Here is a 19,250-nt window from a genome sequence, read left to right on the forward strand (position 1 = left end):
ACTCAAATTATCTAAAGGTGCCCTACATCAATCTAAGGCACGAAAGGAGCAGAGAAAAGTTCCGAGTGCGACGACTTACTCGCTGCATGTACGCGTTTGTAAGTCGAACATACTGACACGTGTCATTTATCTTTATCGCGCGACCACGTTTTGCCGCCTAACAAGTGTTATCGCACAGCGCGGGACGCGCCTGCATCTATCCGAAGTTTCTGGCTAGTCATCGATGCTTCTATTCGCTGTCTGTTGTAGACGAACCTTATGTTATCTGATTTCATCGCCTGACGCGAATGGTGTGGAACTTTGTGGAAGGCACGCGGGTCCCAACGATTAGTCTGGAACATTCGACGACTGCTATATAACAGCCGACGCGCTTGACCCGCGGATCAGATTTTCGACGATCGCCGACCGTGCTCGCCGCTACCATTGTGCTGGAAGTGTAGCCTCTTTTGTGGGCACAGGTTCGCCGAATAAAAGTTAGTTTTGTCTTTCACAGTATTGTTACTGTGTTCTTCAACGTCACCACCACGGGACATCTGGTGGAGGTGCTTCTTTTTTGTTTTGTTCATGTACCGGACGCCCCCGACAAGCCGTGATCCAAGCCCGCACCGCAAAGAGAACACCAACGTAGTCCCGGACAATCGGGCAAGCCACCGCCTTCAACAGCTGCCCCCAGAGCACGGACTTCTACCTAAGACGACCAAGAAGATTGTGGCCGAGGCAACCCCAATGGCAGCGCCAGCGTCCCCCATCGTGCTGCAGCAGCCCAGGGAACCACCGACGTTCCGCGGTTCCACATTTGAGGCCCCGAAAGCTGGCTGGAAACGTATCAGAGGGTCGCTACGTTTAACAGCTGGGCAAGCGACGACAAGCTGCAGCATGTCTATTTCGCATTAGAGGACGCCGCCAGGACGTGGTTCGAGAATCGAAAAGCCACCTTGACGACGTGCGACCTGTTCCGAAGCAGCTTCCTGCAAACATTCACAAGCGTCCTGCGTAAAGAGCGAGCCCAAGTTCTACTAGAGACCAGAGCGGAGCTGCCGAATGAAGATCGCAATCTTCACTGAGGAAATGAGCCGTCTGTTCCGGCACGCCGACCCGGAAATGTCCGAAGAGAAGAAAGTCCGCCTACTGATGCGTGGTGTAAAGGAGGAACTTTTCGGCGCAATGACACGAAGCCCACCGACGACCGTAGAAGAGTACCTTCGCGAGGCCACCAGCATTGAGAAGAGACTCGAAATGCGGAACCGACAATACAACCGCCGCACGAACTCGACAAACTACGCCGGAGTTCAGTCACTCGCCACCGACGACCTGCGCAAGACCATCAGGGCAGTCGTACGAGAAGAGCTTCAAAGGATCTTTCCTTCATCGCAACCTCAAGTGGCCTCAGTTGCCGATATTGTCAAAGAAGAGGTCCAGCGATCGCTGGGAGTTCGCGAGGTACAACCACAATCATCGCAGCCCCCGCCAGAAGCGATGACCTACGCCACCGTCGCCCGCCGTCAAGGTCCCCCTCCACGACCGCGCCAGGACCCTGTAGCGCCGCAATTCCGTCGACCACTACCGCCGCCGCCACCAACACGAAAACCCGTCGACCAGCGCAGCTACCCGAAGAAGACAGACGTTTGGCGCGCTCCTGACCACCGCCCGCTCTGCTACCACTGCGGGGAAGCCGGCCATGTGTACCGCCGATGCCCATACCGCGACCTGGGATTGCGAGGTTTCGCCGTCGACGCACCGCGCCCTCGGGGAGGCGAACGCCCTCGTGACATCGCCGACTACCTCGCTGCTACTCAGTGGAGCCCTCGACGGCCGTCCCGGTCGCCGTCACCAGGCCGCTACCTGTCGCCGCAGCGCCGTCCATACACTGGCCCAGCACGGGGCCGCTCTGCGAGCCCATATCCTGAAAACTAAAAGCAACAACCGATGGAGGTGCGGTTGCTGTTCGTCGAACTGACGAACATCCTCCGCCGCCGACGAAGACGACGCAGAGACCACCTCGACGACATAATAACGACACGCCGCCGTCCCGACGAAGTCAGGAAGCCAATGCACCGACGAAAGGCGACTTGACGACGCGACGTTCCATCTTCAGTTCAACACGACGCAGCCGTGATCCGGCGCCAAGACCTAACTGCAACGCCAGAAAAAGAACCACCGACCTCGACGGGCTTCTCGACGGCCACGCAGTTACCGCCTTAGTGGACACAGGGGCTGATTACTCCGTAATGATTGGACAAATCGCCGCCCAGTTGAAGAAAGTTAAGACCGCATGGGAAGGCCCTCAAATTCGGACCGCTGGAGGACACCTCATCACGCCGACTGGAATCTGCACGGCAAGAAAAACCATTCATGACCGCACTTACCCTGCCACCTTCGTTATCCTCCAACAGTGTTCACGAGACGTCATTCTCGGAATGGACTTCCTGAACCAACACGGCGCAATCATCGACCTGAAGTCGAAGTCAATAACGCTGTCGGAAGATAAAGCAATACCGCCGGAGAGCCCTCGTAGTCACCAAGCCTTGAGTGTGCTCGAAGATCAAGTGAGCATCCCGCCTCGCTCCAGCATTTTTATTTCGGTCGGCACCGAAATACCCGCTGACGTAGAAGGTGTCATCGAAGGCGACCAACGTCTACTGCTAGACCGTGAAATTTGGGTCGCAAGAGGGATCGCTCGACTGCATGGAGGGAAAACTGAAGTGTTGCTGACAAACTTCAGCCAGGAGTTCAAGCACATCAACAAGAGCATGATAATCGCATACATCGAGAAAATTCTGCAAACCAGTAATGCGTTTGTCCTCTCGAATTCTGCCGCATCTACCCCGGCGACCATGGTTCCCGAACCAGACTACAACATTAATCCAAGTTTCCCCGTGATTAAGCAACAGCAGCTCAGAAGTCTGCTCCGACGATACAAAGGCTGCTTTTCGACGTCATCGAGGATTCGACAAACACCAGTCGCCAAGCATCGCATAATCACCGAGGAGTACGCTCGACCACTCCGCCAGAGCCTTTACCGAATTTCGCCGCGAGAACGTGAAGCGATAAGAGAACAAGTCGACGAAATGCTGCGCGACGACATCATCCAGCCGTCGAAAAGCCCGTGGGCATCCCCTGTTGTCCTGGTGAAGGAAAAGGACGGAACCCTCCGTTTCTGCGTCGATTATCGTCGTCTGAACAAGATCACGAAGAAGGACGCATTGGATCGGCTCTGCAACGCAAAATACTTCTCGTCGATGGACCTCAAGTCTGGCTATTGGCAAATAGAAGTCGACGAAAAAGATCGCGAAAAGACCGCCTTCATGACCCCAGACGGCGTCTACGAGTTCAAGCATATGCCATTTGAACTGTGCTCGGCGCCTGCAACGTTCCAGCGTGTGATGGACACGGTTTTAGCAGGATTGAAGTGGCAGACCTTTCTCGTTTACTTGGATGACGACGTTGTCTTCGCCGCAAATTTCGACGATCACCTTAGGCGACTTGCCACAGTACTAGAGGCCATCAAGTCATCAGGGCTCACACTGAAGCCAGAAAAGTACCGCTTCGTTTACGATGAGCTTCGGTTCCTAGGCCACATCATCAGCAAGTCTGGAGTCCACCCTGACCCACAGAAGACAGCTGCCATCACACAGTTCCCGCAGCCCATCGACAAGAATGCAGTGCGTAGATTTCTTGGCATGTGTGCCTACTACAGGTGATTTGTCAAGGACTTTTCACGCATCGCTGAACCGCTGACACAGCTCACTAAATGTGAGGTCGAGTTCAAATGGGAAACGCCGCAGGCCGGCGCATTTCAAGAACTCAAACGATGCATGCAGTCGCCGCCCGTACTTGCGCACTTCGACGAGCACGCCGATACCGAAATCCACACTGACGCCAGTAGCCTAGGCCTCGGTGCCGTCCTAGTCCAGAGAAAAGATGGGCATGAACACGTGATAGCTTACGCTAGCCGGTCGTTATCTAAAGCGGAAGGCAATTTTTCTACAACCGAAAAGGAATGCCTCGCCATCGTTTGGGCAACTGCGAAATTTCGCCCTTACCTATATGGCAGGCCATTCAAAGTGGTCAGCGACTATCACGCACTGTGTTGGCTAGCTAACTTAAAGGACCCTTCAGGACGGCTGGCACGGTGGAGCCTCAGACTACAAGAATACGACATCACTGTAACCTACAAGTCCGGACGAAAACACTGAGATGCCGATTGCCTATCACGCGCCCCCATTGACCCGCCGCCGCAAGATGACGAGGATGACGACGCCTACCTTGGAATAATAAGCGCGGAAGACTTCGCCGAACAGCAACGAGGAGACCCGGAGCTAAAAGCCCTAGTCGATTATTTGGAAGGGCACACCGACGTTGTCTCTAGGGCATTTAAGCGTGGATTGTCTTCGTTCACGCTTCAAAACAACCTACTCTTGAAGAACTTCTCACCAGTCCGCGCCAACTATCTTCTTGTTGTTCCGTCGGCGCTGCGCCCAGAAGTACTGCACACCCTACATGACGATCCGACCGCTGGGCACCTCGGTTCCTCCCGGACGCTATCAATGATACAAGAAAGATATTATTGGCCGCACCTAGCCGCCGATGTCGCCCGTTACGTCAAGACATGCCGAGACTGTCAGCGACGCAAGACACTACCGACCAGGCCAGCGGGATTACTACAGCCGATCAAGCCTCCTTACCGACCTTTTCAGCAGATCGGGATGGACTTGTTGGGACCGTTTCCGACATCAACTTCCGGAAATAAGTGGATCGTCGTGGCGACGGACTACCTCACCCGCTTTGCTGAAACTAAAGCTCTGCCGAAAGGCAGCGCAGCCGAAGTGGCGAAATTTTTCGTCGAGAACATCCTGCTGCGACATGGTGCTCCAGAGGTCCTCATCACCGACAGAGGAACGGCTTTTACAGCAGAGCTCACGCAAGCCATTCTGCAAAACAGCCAGACAAGTCACAGGAGGACAACTGCCTACCATCCGCAGACGAAAGGTCTCACGGAGCGCCTGAACAAGACACTCGCCGACATGCTAGCAATGTACGTCGACGTCGAGCACAAGACATGGGATGCGGTCCTGCCGTACGTAACATTCGCTTACAACACGGCGGTGCAAGAAACAACACAGATCACGCCATTTCAGGTGGTTTACGGCAGGAACCCGACGACGACGCTCGACGCCATGCTGCCGCACGTCACTGACGAGGAAAATCTTGACGTCGCTATCTATCTCCAGCGCGCCGAAGAAGCTCGACAGCTCGCCCGCCTACGGATCCAGAACCAGCAGCGTACCGACAGCCGACACTACAACCTGCGACGACGCTTTGTCGAGTACCAGCCCGGCGACCGTGTTTGGGTATGGACCCCGATACGCCGACGAGGACTCAGTGAGAAACTATTGCGACGCTATTTCGGACCTTACAAGGTCATTCGACGTATTGGCTCACTGGACTATGAGGTCGTGCCAGACGGCATTTCGCATTCACAGCGGCGCCGCGCACGATCTGAAGTGGTTCACGTGGTGCGCCTTAAACCCTTTTACGGACGCTGACGAACTTCCTTATTTTTGTTGTTTTCTTTGCTACGAGTGCTTTTCTTTATTTCGTTTGTTTGCAGCATCGGGTCGATGCTTTTCAAGAGGGGGGGGGTAATGACACGTGTCATTTATCTTTATCGGGCGACCACGTTTCGCCGCCTAACAAGTGTTATCGCACAGCGCGGGACGCGCCTGCATCTATCCGAAGTTTCTGGCAAGTCATCGATGCTTCTATTCGCTGTCTGTTGTAGACGAACCTTATGTTATCTGATTTCATCGCCTGACGCGAATGGTGTTGAACTTTTGTTGAAGGCAGGCCGGTCCCAACGATTAGTCTGGAACATTCGACGACTGCTATATAACTGCCGACGCGCTTGACCCGCGGATCAGATTTTTCGACGGTCGCCGACCGTGCTCGCCGCTACCGTAGTGCTGGAAGTGTAGCCTCTTTTGTGGGCACAGGTTCGCCCAATAAAAGTTAGTTTTGCCTTTCACAGTATTGCTACTGTGTTCTTCAACGCCACCACCACGTGACAATACATTTACTTTGACTCATAGAACCTTTTTGCAGGAGCCAAGCCGCTTGCAAAACCCTACGTGACTCGAAAGTTTTCACTGTCCGCACCGATGAATAGTTGCCGCTGTCTAAATGAGTGCTTCGAAATAATAGTACAGCAGTTTGATTTGCATGCACATTGTGCCCCAGGAGTGCGACGAGTATGACAACTGCAGCCCCGCGCTGAGGTTGTTTACATGGCTGTGCGCAGTCTGCTCATTTGTGTGGCATAAAACGCCAGGTGGGCTATCCTTATCTTAAATATTACGTACTCTTGCTCACAAATTGCACTTTTACTCATTTACGCAATCTGATAACGCTCCAATAAGGGCCGATGATGCTATATCGCCTGCTTGGGAAACGCTTCGCGTAGTGTACCGGCGCTTTCCGGTAATTGCATCTGCTTTCTGTTATCTCACCAAAATTCAATTTTAGATCGTTTTAGCTAAAAATACGTTCGGACATTACTTGAATTAATGAAAACAACCAGATTTGTTTTCCATAGTCGACGCCGACGTCTGCTGCCGTCTGCCTTCTGCACATGCTATGCAGACCGGGTCACAGATATCGGCCTTTCCCCTTTTTGTACTCGCGTCCTGCGATGTAGGCAGTCATCGCTTTGAGGGCACTGTAGCCAAAACTACGCTCGACAGCTATTTGCAGGCGCTAAAACTTGCGAATTCACTCTACGCGATCGCCGAAATCACACAGGAATCCTGCGTACTCGCTAGGCCTCATCACGAAAGGGGCCGGCGGTCCACCGTCAACCGAAATTCAAGAATATGGCAAAAGTTCCTCACTGATTAATAACAAAATGTGAAGATATGATATGTAGCCGCTTGTTTCGCTTTTTTCGATACGGATAAGGTACACAAGCGCAGTTTTTACAGCCGTCGCCTCACCGGGCGTGAAGCTTTCGCTCGACCGCACAGCCCAGGCGACAGCGGCGAGTGGCACCGTCGTACGGCGTTTTCTGCCCGTGTCGCTTGCCCCGCCGATCGGTTCTATGCGCAGCCACTGATTGAAAGCCTATCTCCGCTCGTGTACGCACATCGCGTATGTCGCAGTGGCTAGCATGAGGTCCAATAAGTTTTAAAATTTTTAAGTTTATAGAATGTCATGCCAGCTAATCCCCTACTATCCTCTTCTGGTTCCCACTAAGCTGACTCTTTTAACATTACTACGATACGCGATCATTGATCGTGCTGGCGTCGTCGTCGGTTTAGCGTGACAGACCAGTGCGTCAGCGACGGCATTTGCGTACCGACCGTCCATCGCCGTCGCATCGGCGTATAGTGTGACCGGACCTTACCTATACCGAATAAAAACTGCGTTGCTGTTATTATCGCTTTTGCGGTACTAGTCATTCATATATGGGGGACGACTGCTACTTCAATCGCCCGAGAAAGAACGCGGGGGGGGGGGGGGGGGGGAGAGAATGAGGCCTCGCTGCGCATATTGTAGCAAGGAGAGCCGACGACGATCCTTCGTGCATGTGCTAGTGACGTCACGAGAGCTTTCAATACGGCGGTCGCTGCCGGTGGGAGGTGGGGAGGTGGGAGGAGTCTCCTGGTTTCGATTACGATCGTATTTTTTGGAAAATACAGCGCTTCCAGGAAGCCAAATTTCGCAAATTCAATCATAAGCTCTGCATTAGTTCCTGAAGAAGAAAACTACAATATGCAGAACGGCCATGTCATGGTCCCCTTTGAGGCTGGCTGACTAATTTTGAATAGTTAACCTTTTAACTGTTACTGTTAGACTGCTTAATTATTGACAGGCGTGTAGCCTTGTAGGCGTGTAGTTTTTAGAATTTTGGAAGCGGGATTACTCTCAGTGCTGTGGCCTAACAGACTTCGGCTACATTGTGCAAAATTACATGCGCTTTTGAGAAGCTTGCAGGCAAAGTAACCTCTCTAATGCATGTAACTCGTATAGATAGCCAAAATCTGTTATTCTGCAGCGATGAAGCTAACCGCGTTATCGAAATTCTAAAAAGTAATATGGATATTGCTTAAGGTGAGCTAAACGCTTCTAACTTAATAAGGAAACTTAAAATCATAGTTAAAAACTTAACTATTGAACATTCAGCCGGCTAGTTAGCATTTCTTAGTTGTGTTCTGGTGGACTACACTGCTGGCAATGCTGCGCCGAAAGAAAGCACTCTTCAATTTCAAAAAGCCTATTTTTGAAAATTGCAGAAAGCCTTAGGCACGACACCCTGCATAATAAGTCTGATTTAATACTTTGGTAACGTGTGAATAGACTCCATGCGTATTGCAGTGTAAAATTATGGTTGCTTTCAATAAATATCAAACTGCAGGTACCACGGTGAAAAAAGAAGTTCAGGAGGGAGGTGCAGCAGAGGCACGAGGATGAGCTTTTGCGGGACCTAGAACCTACAGGTGAAGATCTTAAAAAAAACTTGTGCAACATTGAGTGCAAAGCTGCGTGTCATGCAGAAAGAGCCTATTGATCTAAAGGAACACATGACACAAATAGGTGCCACTGATGCTGTGGAGAAGTGTGGGTGTAAAGGGGAAATCTTTTAACTGCAAAAGAATTACAAGAACAGCGTTCGCTTAATGCAGGCTTACAGAGGAGCCTCACGAAAGAAATATTTGCATGCGGTGAGTGAATTATTTGGTTACGTGTTTTGATTGCCTTTTTTGGTCATTTTGCTAAGTTGTCAAATTGTACCATCGTTAGCAAGCTTAACACGAACGCTTGAGCGCGTGTCTTCCACTGACATTAGCGCCGTTGGGCGTCATCCGGTGAGTCTCAGACAACTTTAGGGTGGGAGCAAATCATGAGCTTCTCCAATTGCCGAAAGCAGACCGTGAAGCATGGACTTTACTCAGCGCCCAGCGATCAGGGGCTGTATTATCAGTGCAGGACGCGCAATCGACCGTTCGTGTCAGCGGCACATTGTTTCTCAATGAATGCATTTACATAGTAAGCAAATAAGAGCACTGGACAAGTGCTTTGACATTTCTTTGTTTGTAGCCCTACTGAATCTATGTGCGGTTCCTTGTGCTGGGCAGATACCTATATTTCCTTGGTGCATAGGCTATTGGTGATGTAATGAAGTTAGTAAATATGCCGGGCAAGTGTACAGAAGAAAGACTTACTGCCAAGTTCCCACCACTGTTTCCATTTGGTGCCTGCTAATAATTACGCTGTAGTGATGGCTTGTTGCTACTTGGGTTAAGATAACAGAGACCCTGGGATTGGCCTTTGTTTTTCTATAAAATAGTCCCAACTGATGATAATGATGTGATGTTCAGCATAATTTCTTTAGGAGGCTGTTGTTGCATGCATGTGGCCTGTTTTCTAATGTTTCAGAAAGCAGAATTATTTCTGTACCATCGCTTGACGTGCATGGTAATTCGGCAACACAAGCAGCTCCTCAAAGAGAGAAAGGCAAGTGTGCTTTCTTGTAATGTATTCATCTCGTTTACCTCATTGAACCTAAATGCAATCAGGCACCTATCGGTAATATTTAGGAAGAGTAACTATTGAAATGTAGGAAATCACTTTCTAGTTAGCATAGCCCCTGTTCTTTGATGTACACCAACACTGGTATTACTGTGCCGCAGATACCTTATGTTTACCTCAAAAGCCCTGTTTTTAAAAATTAGTGGCGAGCTTCGCTGGAACACCTAGTATATCTATGCCTTATGTACAGACGCTGTCATGAGGTTCTGGAAAGCTACTTTGCATTTGGCAGATGTAATGGGCAGTATGTAGTTTGCACAACCAGTGTTCGATTGCATATATGCAATTCAAGTTGCAGGCAGAAAGGCTAAGCTTTTTGTGCTATTCTTACATTCCATAAACCTTTAAATCCAGTGAACATATTTGTGGGATTCTGAGCAAAAATTTATGGGTCGAGAGGTGCAGGGAAAACTTATTTTTGGGAGTCACATAATCCATTCACCTGAAATGAGTTGTCGTATAAAGGGAAATGCCGAGCTCTATTCTCCGGAAACAATACCATGCTACTGGGTTGCGAGGCAGAGCTGTAATAAGTAATTTTCCGAGAGCAGGCATCCAATAAACTTAAATTGCAATAATACTAGCAAGTGTCAGCAGACTGGGCACCGATATATTTCAGTGATTTATGAGATGTGGACAGTAGGAAAGATAATGCTCTTGGAGTTGCTTGGAGTGTTTAATTTCTGTTTTGCTGCACAAGTTTTTCTGGTTCTTTTAATGGAAACAAACGTGCTTGGCAAGCCACAATTGTACCGATGCAAGTTTCTGTAGCAGGACACTTTCACATGATTTCTCATTCTTGGTTTCGGTCTCATTTACTCCTCTATTCTTTTTAGAATGTTTCTTTTACCCTACCACCTTGGTGCAGTAGAGACACTTATAAATATGTGACTCCTTATTTGGTAGCTGAAGCATGTGACATAAAAATTTTTTTGTTGCTGGTCTCTTAGCAAGCGCTTCCTCAAGCACTTCGTCCAGTAACAGCTACCTAGAACGTTGTGGTGAGCACATTTGCTTGTGATGCATACTTTGCGTTTGATTTTAACAGTAATGCTTAAGTCAGTGACAATGCTTTTAAGCTTGGGCAAGCTGCTTCGCGAAATTGCATGTAGGTGTCGTGGTGTGCTTAGCTGTAGTGCTTGGAGACATCACCTTTTTAGCAGTAATTCTTTAATATGCTTTATGAAGCGAAAAAGGCATCCTAAATTTACTACTTTAACAGCACTGTCCCCAACAATGCCCACAGCAATGCCCCCAGCACTGCCCTCAGCAATGCCACCCATCAATGGGGCGAGTGGCAGTGGGCTAGACGAGTTTTGTGAGCAATCCTTCTCGTGATGCATGCCGTGTTTTATTTTTGTTGTTACATCAGCCTAAGTGTTCACTCACTGCAGGACAAAGGCTTTGTCCACTGGGCTTTTCTTAACCTTGTCCTGTGTCCCGTGAGCGCACTTTATCCCCTAAAGCTTCCTAATATCATACTCCCACCTTCCGTTTGCTATGCAACAGACTCCCGCCACATATGCTATATTGTCTTTTCTTGTAATCAGATTCCCTGTGCACGCCCCATTTCTTCTTATACCCAATTATAGCTATGATACATTTGACAACAGTTTGTTTCCTCTCCCACTCCACTCTCTTCCTCTCTCCTTTTATTGTTACACCTGTTTCTTCCCATAGCTTGCTGTCCTGTCCTCAGTTGCACTTCTTTGTCCTTAGGCCACCGCGGTGACTCAGTGGTTATGGCGCTTGGCTGTTGACCCGAAAGACGCGGGTTCGATCCCGTACGCGGCGGTTGAATTTTGATGGAGGAAAAATTGTTGATGGAGGCAAAATTTAGGTTGCGGCCGGTATGGGTTGGCTTCCTATAGACACCGAACTTTAGATCTGCCCCTCTTCTTCTTATCAAGACGTACAGGAATATCAATGTGTTGTTGACTTCTCGTTCCATTGTGAATTGAATAGCAAAAAGCAGAAGCCACCAGTTGAGCTTCCCCCTTCAGGTGGTGATGAGAGGAAACACCTCGTTGATGATGAATCCGGGGTTTCTTGATGGCCCGGTGGTTCTAACTCGCAAACATTCCGATTACCCGAAGAAAGAAGGTTAACTATTTATTTGCAACATAAATAAAACAAGAAGAAAAAAAGCAAGGAGAAAACTATTTACATGACTTAACAGTTGATCAGACGAATTCAGCCCTCGTTCAACCCAGCGTACTTGTTTTTAAACCCTCTGTCTCCGCCATTGGCGGGGACTGCCACCAATAAGATTACAAGCGACACACCTCACCAATCAGATGTCAGGAAAATGAAAATAAGGTTTCTACCAACGAACCGCAGATTGGGGAAAGAGTGCTGATTAAACATTTGGGAAAGGAGGGGTTGCAATCAAATACCCAAACAGCACAAACGCGACCACCCTTTCCCACGGTACCCACGGCCCAGCCGTTACCACTTTCCTATCTCTTTCGCACACGCGACAAACATATGCCGACGAGACGAACGCTCAAGTTGTTTACAGAACACACCGAAAGAGAAGACAGTCGTTACGGGAATAGTGGCTTTCCGGTCACTCGGCTAATACTCAGCCGTATGTATCTCTTGCATTCCCGAAACCTCGGCGACCAATTGACAACGCACACATGTCGACACCTGTACACGGTTAGGCTTCTTAAGACGGGCTGTGCCCGTGACGGCGCGGAGTAAACAAGGACGTCCGCCGCAGGAAGGGGAGGCAGAAAACTAAATATTTTGACAGATTTGCGTATCTGGGTCGGTTTGAAGACTTATAATAAACTGCACATTTCCAACCAAAATTTTTAACTTTAACCCAACGCTTCGAAGCCGACTCGGCTCCTTCATCAGGGGTGGCTGAGGGCAGTAGCTAGCGTCTTTTAAGTATGGAGGGGAGGTGGGGGGGGTCAAACGAAAAACAGCTGTGATGCGAAAGGCGCAGGAAAAGGGGGTTTAGGCTGTTAGTCACGCTGGCGCACTGCAGGGAGTTGGTGAATGGCGAGTTTTTTTCGTTGAGTTGAAGAGTGAAGTCCCTGGGCATATACTGAGGGCAGGTTTTCTTTTGTTCGGTTCATATTGTTCGGGGTGGTTTGAATATGCCGGGATGCCAGGAGGAGCCTTTTGTGGTAATTTGTTTCGGTTCCGAGGATGCGCGTTTCTTCGATATTGATTCTAAGGTCGGAGTCCTCGGAATGTTCGGCTACTGGATTGCGTTCTCTTGCGAATTTGCGGACGACGTTTTTATGTTGCTGAATTCTTTCTTTGAAATTTTTGGTTTTGCTGATGTAGCTTGCGTCGCAGTCGGCGAATGGAATTTTGTAGATAATGGCTTGGGCTCTTTCTCTCTGCGGCCGGTCTTTGGGAACAGGTAGTCAAAGCAAAACAGTGTTTGTGGGCTTGTGCGCAACAAACCCACAAACACTGTTAGAAGGGGAGGCAGGGATGGGACGGGATCCTTTGTTGGCGCATTCCGACCCCACTGGAGCGGCCTTCCTTGCGAACACAAGAACAACGAGTTCGCGGAAAGGTCAGCGAACTCAACACCACCCTTTTTCCGACCTACAGAAGAAGGGCTACACACGTGGCTTTATTGAACGCGTTGGTCGCCGTCATGCTCGGAGGACAGGGGGACCAGCCAATAATGAAACAACGAAACTCGCGCGTGTTGTGCTTTCATATGTTAGGGGAGCCAGCGAAGCACTTGCATGTATTCTGGGAAAACATGGTATCTACGTGGCTCACAAACTTGTTTCGACAATAAGTCGCTTCTTACTACGACCCAAAGACCATGCCCCCGAGAAAAGCAACAGGTGTCGTTCACAAAATCCCATGCTCAAAGTGCCCAGCTTCATACATCGGCGATACAAAAAACCTCCACCAAAGAACAATGCAACAAAAATCGACATCCGGCTAATGAATTGAGAACACAACCCCCGCGCCGACCACCGGATCGCAATCGAGGAGGTTAGCGTCTTGGCCGTGGAGCCAGATCTGTTCAAGAGGCGACATTTTGAGTCATGGAACATTCGGCTCACAAAGGCGGCGATTAATAGGATTCCAGGAACGCTCCCCTCTGCATACGTTAGTGGACTGCGCCACGTGCTAACAAAGGGAGAGCGAGGCAGCAACCCGCTGCTGCTGGCACACTTTAGTCACCCCTGAAGAAGGAACCGAGTTCACTCCGAAATGTTGGGTAAATTTAAAATTATTGGTTGCCGTCAGTTTTCTCTCAACTTTCTCAAGAACTCAGCCAGATCGGCTTTCGTCAAAGATGTTTTCGCTCAAGTAAGGGAGTTAGTAAGGCAGAATTTCACATTGATTAGAGAGGTTCTGCATGCGTTAGCAAACTTTCATTATCACTGGTTAGCTGCGAAACTGCATTCCTGGAGCATGTTATGAATCGGGAATGAGGCAGTGTCGCTTTACATTTTTGTTTTGGGCGCAGCTAGAAACAGTGTAAATATAGGTATGCTTAATAAACCACTAGTTGAAAGTCATAATCAATGGTTCGACGAAAGTTCGTCTGGTCAGGCATTGTATTAAAGAAAAAGGAATGCGGTCACTGACCATGTCATGAAATTCAAAGATGTTTCGGAAAATCGTACGGGTTCCTTGATCACTGAGCGGGATAAGAAATTGTCGCGACTTATATACGTAACACGTGGCGCAAGGAGCGTGCGTAGATGGGTGGCATGGTTCCTTGCACCCGGTTCATGGTAGCTGGTGTCGATTGTATGATTAGAGATTCCATCAGCCGCCGGGATGACACGTTCCTTTCCTTCGCGATTACAGTGGCGTGGTCCCAGTCAATCGTATGAGTATGCTCTTGCACATGCTCGGCAATAGCGTTCGTCGTGTGATTATTATTTCTGATGTCACGTTTTTGGTCGTTAAGCCTTCTGGGGAACTTTCCTGTTTCGCCAACGTAAACCTGGGGGCAATCAGCACATGGGATGACAAAGTAAAACGTAATGACAAAGTAATGACAAAGTAAAACGCGCTTTGCTTAAGATTGAAAAATATCTTAACAAAAACAAAAGAATTGCAGTTACGCACAAGAATGTTACATATATACAGTCAGAAAATAGGTCATTAAGAAATCTAGAATATGTTTTCTGCGCTCATGTAAGATGAGCCCGCTTTCTAAATTAACAAGCACATTCCTTCTTTTACGATCAGTAAAAAATACTCTCGCCAAGTCGTTTGGGTTAATCTACAGCACAAGGCCAAATTCGGTCCCAGACTCTTCTGGCGAAGACTGGATCCGCCTCTAACCGGTTGCACGGAACAATTCATAACATGTCACGTACCCCAAGAGAGGCTCACAAAGGTGTGGGTTCCACGGCAACGGCAAAATCGAAAGTTGCGGACGGCAACTTGTTAATCGTCCTATAGCGGAGCACTCACAACTGTGCTACTTAAGCAGGACGAATGAACGTCATCTTTCCACACAAATCTCTCGCTTGCGTCTGAAAAGTAGTCACAATGCTGCAGAATCGGGAAGAAAACCGCCACTACTGACCAAAAGCTGGTGCGAGATCACTGGCAACGGATTTCGGACAGCTCACAATAACGCGGTATGAATCAAATTAATAGATGCATGCAGTTCATTTCAGAACGCGGCATAATGTTCAAGCGATTCTGAAAAAAAGGAGATTTCTCATTCAAGTTACACGAAATGCCACTTGCGATGAAAAAAAAAAAATGTGCGAAAAAAAACGTTTCACCATGCGACCGATCGCGGCGGCTGCGTTTTTATGGAGGCAAAACGTTAAAGAGCCCGTGTGCTGTGCAATATCAGCGCACGTTAAAGATCCCCACCTGGTCGAAATTATTCCGGAGCCCTCGACTACGGCACCATCTTCTTCCTTTCTTCTTGCACTTCCTCCTTTATCCCTTCCCTTACGGCGCGGTTCAGGTGTCCAATGATATATGAGGAAGATACTGCGCCACTTCCTTTCCTCAAAAACCAATTAATATTAATAATGTGAAGAAGATGATGACCCAAACAAAGCAGATGACTCGTGAAAACGTAGAAGATGGCCCTGCGCGTCAGCCGTATTGCTATCGCCACGTGTGTCTCTGCCCGACCGGGTTGCCCTCGGATTGTTCTCGCCGCTGCTCCCTTCCTCCCAGCTCTTTTAAATAAACCCCCGCCTTACATTTGGTGGAGGAGCCGGGTAACAGCCCTGGAATTGCGCAGCCTTACTCTCCCGCCGCCTGCGATGCCTCACGACGTTCAACACAAAGCCGTGCAAGTGGGCCCAGCTATCACCTGCGCCGGCTCCCTTCGCCAACGGGACCCGGCCATCTTCAGTGGGACCAATGAGCAGGATGTCGAAGATTGGCTCAATTCTTACGAGAGGGTGAGCCTTTACAACAAATGGGACGATGCCACCAAACTAAATAACGGAATTTTTTATCTCACCGGCGTGGCTAACCTGTGGTATTGGAACCGCGAGGTGGACATTCGCACCTGGTCTGCTTTCAAGACAACCTTCTCCGAAGTGTTTGGTCGTCCTGCTGTTCGGAAACTGCGCGCCGAACAACGCTTGCGTGAACGGTCTCAGCAGGTCGGCGAAAGCTTTACCAGTTACATCGAAGACGTCATTGAGCTATGCAAGCGTGTCAACCTCAACATGTCAGAAGCTGACAAGACTAAACACATTTTCAAGGGTGTTGACGACAACGCCTTTCAGATGCTGGTAGCGCGCGACTTGCGCACCGTTGCTGAAGTCATCACCCTCTGCCAAAGCTTCGAGGAGCTGCGGAAGCAGAGGCTCCTGACTCGACAGCACCCTCGACAGGTTGAGTCGCTTGCTGGACTGACACCAGCACCTGACACCTCATCGCTGCTGCAACAAATCAAAGACTTTGTTCGGGGAGAAGTGGCGCGTCAGCTTTCTCTTCTGCCGAACCCGACAGGGCAAGCTCCAGATTTGACTCCGGACCTTCGACACGCCATCCAAGAGCAGGTTGCCGAGGCTCTTCCACCCGCCCATCCGCCACCACCTGTCGCCGCTCCGCTGACATACGCGGACGTTGTCGCCCAGACGCCGCCCCCTATGGCCGCTCCGCTGACATACGCGGACGTCGTCGCCAGACCTCGACCGCCTACCTATGCTTTGCCTCCAACACCTGCTCGAGCGGTGGCTCCTTCTCTTCGGCCGGCTCCGCGACTCAGCAATCCCTGGCGCACCATCGACAACCGGCCTATTTGCTACAATTGCGGCTTGCCTGGTCGTGTGGCCCGGCTTTGCCGCCGCCGTCTCGCAGTCTACGCGCCACCTCCTCCAGCTCCCGCGTACTGGCCTTCCAGGAGTCAGTACTCCGGATCTGCTGAGCCGCCGTCTAGTCGTCCTTTTTCTCCTGACCATTCAGCCCTTTCTAGACGCCGTTCACCTTCACCGCGGCGCCGCTCCGTTTCTCTTATGCGACGTCGCCCCAATCTCCCTCAGGAGGAAAACTAGGTGCCGCAGTTCCTGAGGCGAGAACTGCGTCCCCGTCGAACTTTCCAAGGCCTCACATATCCCCTGCTAATCTGTTCGAAATTTCTGTCGAGGGCATTACTGTCTTTGCCCTTGTGGACACCGGTGCTGCGATTTCTGTTATGGACGAAAAGTTTTGTAGTTCGTTGAAGGAGGTAAAGACGCCAATTGCTGGACAGCCGCTGCGTACGGCCAGCGCTGAGCACATTAAGCCGTCCGCAGCGTGTACCGCTCGAGTTGTGATTCAGGACTCCCTCTACACGATAGAATTCGTCGTGCTGCCTTCCTGTTCCCATCCTGTTATTCTGGGCTGGGATTTCCTTTCCGTCCATGAAACTATCATCGACTGTGCTCGAGCGGAAGTCGGGTTCTCTTCTCTGCCCAATCCTTTTCTGGACGCTACTCCTCCTCTCCTCCTGTTGCCTGTGTTAAAGCCCTCGCCGCCGAAGACATCGACATTCCCCCGTCCTCTTCCGTTCTTGTACACTTGCCTTGCGAATCTATCGGTGACGACACTGTCCTCTTTACTCCAGGTCATACTTTTCTGCACCGCAAGTGTCTCCCTCTGCCATACGCCGTACTGACTGTGTCCGCTGGCCTTTCGATACTTTTGGTTTCTAACCCGTTTTCCTGCCCTACCACTCTGCGCCTTGGTGAATGCCTCGGCAGTGTGCAGCCCATCGCATCTCTGCCCATTCGCGAGGAGACCGACGATACACCGCTCCTCGCCATGAACGCGCTCAGCCCTCCTGCCTCTACGCCAGATCGCTCTTCTACCGAATTGTTCTTGCGCTCCATCGACGCCGATCTTCCCCCACCGCACAGAACACAGCTTCTCGACCTCCTTCATCAATTTCGCTCCTCTTTCGACGCTCACCAGACTTCCTTGGGCCGAACTTCCACCGTCAACCATCGCATCGACACTGGTGCCCACGCCCCGCTGCCGCAGCGCCCCTATCGTGTGTCTCCAACCGAGCGCGATACTATTGCAGAGCAAGTCGACCAAATGCTTCGAAACGACGTCATTCAGCCCTCAAGTAGCCCTTGGGAATCGCCTGCTGCCCTTGTGAAAAAGAAAGATGGCTCCATACGCTTCTGTGTCGATTACCGCCGCCCTAATAGGATAACGCACAAGGGTGTGTATGCGTTCCCCAGCATAGATGACGCTCTGGACTGTTTGCAAGGGGCAGAGCTCTTTTCCTCCCTCGATTTACGTTCTGGGTACTTGCAGGTACCCATGGAAGCGGCCGAGCGTCCTAAAACTGCTTTTGTGACACCCGACGGATTGTATGAATTTACTGTGATGCCATTCGGCCTTTGTAATGCCCCTGCAACCTTCGAACGGATGATGGACACCATTTTGCGTGGACTCAAGTGGAAAATGTGTCTATGCTATCTCGACGACCTTGTCGTCTTTTCCCCCGACTTTTAAACCCATCTATCCCACCTGAAGCACGTTTTGACCTGCCTTTCTGACGCTGGCCTGCAGCTAAACTTGAAGAAATGCGGTTTTGCTGCGCGTCAGCTGACAATTTTAGGACACGTTGTCTCTAAGCAAGGCGTTCGTCCCGACCCAGCTAAACTTCGCGCTGTCGCAGACTTTCCAAAACCCACTTCCATCTAAGACTTGCGCAGCTTCTTAGGTCTGTCCTCTTACTTTCAGAGGTTTATTCGCAACTTTTCTTCGATTGCTGCGCCTTTAACACAACTGTCCGGCAGTTCCGACTTATCGATGTGGTCTCCGGCGGGCGACGATGCGTATAACACCTTGCGCCGCCTCCTCACAGCGCCGCCCATACTGCGCCATTTCGACTCGACCGCTCCTACCGAGGTCCACACGGACGCCAGTGGTGTCGGCCTCGGCGCCGTACTCGCCCAGCGCATCTGTGGTTTTGATGAATACGTTGTTGCCTACGCAAGCCGCACACTTACGAAGGCTGAAACTAATTACTTCGTAAGCGAAAAAGAGTGGCCATCGTGTGGGCCCTTGCCAAATTCCGCCCGTACCTCTATGGCCGCTCTTTTGACGTTGTGACGGACCATCATGCGCTTTGTTGGCTTTCTTCCTTGAAAGACCCATCCGGCTGCCTTGCCAGGTGGGCTCTTCGTCTGCAAGAATATGACATCCGCGTGGTCTATCGTTCCGGCCGCAAGCATCAAGAC

General features: G+C 50.3%; 1 pseudogene; it reads left to right on the top strand.

Moving 5' to 3' along the window:
• Positions 1 to 564: 564 nt before the first annotated feature.
• On the top strand, positions 565 to 1,914 carry LOC144104661 (uncharacterized; annotated as a pseudogene).
• The last annotated feature ends 17,336 nt before the right edge of the window (positions 1,915 to 19,250 follow it).

This window comes from Amblyomma americanum, chromosome 1, assembly GCF_052857255.1.
Source record: "Amblyomma americanum isolate KBUSLIRL-KWMA chromosome 1, ASM5285725v1, whole genome shotgun sequence".
Lineage (NCBI taxonomy): Eukaryota > Metazoa > Arthropoda > Arachnida > Ixodida > Ixodidae > Amblyomma > Amblyomma americanum.